Below are 4,400 nucleotides of genomic sequence, written 5' to 3'. Positions count from 1 at the left end.
TATTTTTGATCCCAAAATGTAATGGAGGGTATAAGTGATCTATTTCACATAGTTCAGGGCAATTTGACCCTCTTCCGTAAATATTTGACAAAAGAATGAATCTTGCAACTTTTTGGATAGTTCAGAGATGTGTTCATTTATATAACACAAGAATGTACTTTCGATTTTGGTCATATTTCATGAAAGATTTTGGCCAAATACTCAAACGTAATACATAGAAAAAGCAATTATTATTTTTACATATATTAAAGTGACAGTTAAAAATAAAATATATTTTTAAAATAATAAACAAATAAAAGTGAATACAAGTATTATCACACTTTATTTATCGATGAAAAGGTAAAAGTTAATAGTAAAATTTGTTGACAATTCTCCAAAAAAAATTTTATTTTCAAAATTTACCTCTTTTTTAAAATGGGTTTTCATTTATCCTTTTAAATTTAAATAATGACTGTTACTATTTTAAAAGAGAGTTTAGGGAAAATAAAAAGGAGACAATTTAAAAGTATCCTTGAATTAATATCTTTAAATATCTTTCTTCAAGGATGTCACTCCCAATAACTCATTTATATTGGACTAAAATGAATATAATTTTTTTTTTACCCGATTTTTTAAAATCACAAATCTAGTTTAATATTTAATATTCTTTTATGTAAAATGTCAAAAACACATATAAAATATATATATTTTTAATTTCATATCTATGATTCATTAGTTTGAGAAACACACATTTTTCATTTTATTACACTCTCATAATTATATGTATAATACAATCTCTCTTTTATTTAAAATAAATTATCATAATACATTTCAATTAACAAAATATTACTCATCGACAAAAAATAAATAAATCATTAATATTATTTCAACTTGAAGATGAAATATCACTATCCAAAAGAGGAAATTATCTTTTTAAAAAATAAAATTTTAACCATTTTTCTCACCCCACTGAACCCCCTCCTCCCACTGTACCCTCCAACCCACCCAACCCACCCACCCATTTTTTAAAATTTTTAAACCCTCTTTTATAAATTTTATGAACTCCCTATGCCCCCCCCCCCCCACAACCCCAACACTCTTCTTTCCAATTTTATTTTATATATTATTTTTACTTTTAAAATAGACATTCTGCCCCGCCCCACTATTGTCCTGCTTCAAATTTTTTATTCTTCTTTTGTATTCAATATATACATATGTTTTTAGAAAAATACTTTTTACTTGCCGCAATATTTTTTAAAAAATAAATTTTTATTTTTGTGATATTCGATTCTCAAGTTGAAAAAACACTCTTCTAAAGTTATATGTATAGATCTAACCTTAAATGGAAAAATGTTACAAGAAAATTGAGAGTGAAGGGTTAAGGTTTTGTTGTTTTGAAAAAAATTGATAATACTAAGACAAACTTTTTGGAAAGCGGGGAGTGGTTTTGGTTTGGGGGGGAGGGGAGTTGAAGTAGGATTTTTTAAAAGTTTTTATAAATGATTTTTTTTAAAAAAATATTAATGGGTTGGAGGGGAGATTATCGAGGGTACATCTGGAGGAGATGCTAGAGTGGGATAATGTTCTGTGATAAATATATGTTTAATTTAAAATTTGATGTAATGATGTGCCCCTATCATTATAGTGCTTTAAGATCATAGTACCCATTCATTGGTCCTTGCAAATTGAGAATTGACAAAAAAGTTGAAATATGAACGGATAAATTCCTGTTTGGATTAACTTATTTGGGGGTTTGTTCACTATCACGATCTTCTTTAAAGAGAAGACCTACACTATAACGAAGGTGAATGTTTTTTTATTTCATGTTTTGAGTCAATTTTTCCACGTGTATGTCCTAACTTAAAATATTATGCCATAGAACTCCAAGGGTGACTTTTTCAGGACTTCGAGTTTTTTCTTTTGAGGTAAGTGATTTAATCTATCTTTCTCTTCTATAATCCAATTTCTTCATAGAATTAAAGGGTGAGTTCTTTATGGAACTTTGTGGAGACCATGGATTACGGAAAATGGTCTAAAATATCCTTGAAGTATTAAAAATGATACAAAATTACTCTTCATCCACCTATTGGCTCCAAAATGCTCTTTTCATCCACTTATTGGCTTCAAAATATCCTTGTCATCCATCTTTGGGTTCAAATGACTTCGTAATTGTTTTAAAATTAAACTCTTTAAATATTTTTAAAATACTTTGCGTTCAACTATTGGTTATAGTTTAATTTCTTAAGATAATTTATAAACCAACCCACTTCCCATTCATTACTAACTAACCCCACAGAATTAATAATCCAATATAATATCAAAATCATCATAAACACTACTAGAACACGATGAAATTATAGATTCATGAAAATGACGTCCAAATTAATCGAATCCGAAATGAAGCCCCAATTAAATTTAGGTTGAGCCGCTTATTTAGGATGACACTTTCAATAAGATTCTCTTTGAAGATTGAATTAATAATTTATGATTAAAGGTAAAGAAGTAATACATCCCAATTAATTCATGCACTTTTTTAAAATATAATTTTATAAATATTTATGATTTGTTTTAAAACCTTTCATATATTATTTTGAAAAGAAGTTACGTATGAAGTAACATCACATAATTGAGACATAAGAATATTTAAGATGAACATAGTCAGACTTTTAAGTTTATCGGTAATTTTTATTTAGACACTTGAATGTATTATAATTTACCTATATAGATATTTTTCGCCTAAAATTTTTAAAAACACTCAATTTGCAGTAGCTTTTCTGTTGTTGTATTAATAATGTAACAGATTTATTAATTTGGAGGGGTTTTATTAGTAATGGGTGGGTAGTGGATTGATTTATAAATTATATCAATAAGTTCAATCAGAACAAATAGTTGAGCGCCACGTATTTAAAATAATATTTAAATAGTTTAAATATAAAATCGTTAAATAAGTGGTCAATTTTGAACCAAAAGGTGGATGACAAGGGTATTTTGGACCGAATAGGTGGGTGAGAAGGGTATTTTGGAGCCAATAGATGAATGGAGGGTAATTTTGTACCATTTCCAATACTTTAAGGGTATTTTAGGCCTTTCCGCTATGGATTATTAATTATGGGTCCTAAATGCTATGGGAGGGTACTTGTGCATGAATTTCATCCTTTTTTTTTGTTAAATTTGATCTTCAAGCATGAAATTGCCAACATAAGCTTTAATAAGAGTATTGAGGAATCTAGAAATCCAGTTCTTAAGCATATGAATTGCTCAAGAGAGGTTAATGAGATTAAAACTGTATGAATGGTTTGTGTTGATTTGAAAACTTCCTGATTTTTATAAAAATAACCCGTAAATAATTTGTTAAATCTTCTAAAAAGGTAAAATTATGCGGACATGAATATCCAAAGAACTACATTTGAAAAAAATAGGGTATTAAAGAGACCTTATACCTTATTTGTCTTAGACTTAAATCATTCTGAGGCTTTGAGATAAGGCAAGACTCCAACAATTTAGCTTGTTCAATTTTAATTCGTCAGTTGAAATAGGTTATAGGTTACTTGGAATTATACTTATTTTAGTTGCTTATATATCGTGAGTTGTATTACATATTAATTAGTATATAGACATAGTTTGTGTTTATTATGATTTAATTAAGTGTTGCTTATATGAATATGCATATGAATTTTTGAACTGATTATTTACTGATGTTATGGAATATGAATCATAATTTTTCTATGCTTTGATGTATTTATGCATAATAATCTTGCAAATATTTTATGCTTATTGTGTTACCTTGAGAGAAAATTGCGAAGTTTAGCATATTGAAATATGTAGATATAATAAGGATTAATCATTTGAATGATGATGACTTTAGAATGATGTGAGCTTATGAACAAGCAGTATTTGATGTTTCTATTGATTGTTGATTGATGTTCAGTGCTTCAAATATTGATATGCTAGTTAAAGTCTAGTGATATTGAAAAAGGGTATATATATATATATATATATATATATATATATATATATATATATATATATATATGTTCATACTCCCATAAATAATTCACTTATGTAAATGCTAAGTGTGGATGAAAATTGTATGCTTGATAAACACGTGCTGTTGAATTATGAAAGATTGAATGGGTAATAAATTGTGTATATGTTTGATATTATACTGTGTCAATGACTTGTGATGAATTTGGTGAAGTATGACTTATGTGTTTAAGTATGTTGAATTACTTGTCTACTTCTTTATAACTGTGATTATGTGTCTGTTACTAATCTTAGTCAGACTATGATGCCTATTACTACTCTTGCATTTTATTTTGAGTGCAGCTATGATCCGGAGGTGTCTACTAGACCCTCTCCTCACATATGAGGGTGAGCTACTTTCACCCGAGCTGTTGCAGATAGTCGTATTTTCTGATGTC

Source organism: Solanum lycopersicum, chromosome 12 (assembly GCF_036512215.1).
Source record: "Solanum lycopersicum chromosome 12, SLM_r2.1".
Lineage (NCBI taxonomy): Eukaryota > Viridiplantae > Streptophyta > Magnoliopsida > Solanales > Solanaceae > Solanum > Solanum lycopersicum.
The sequence above is the reverse complement of the archived record's forward strand: the minus strand, read 5'-3'. Positions refer to the sequence as shown.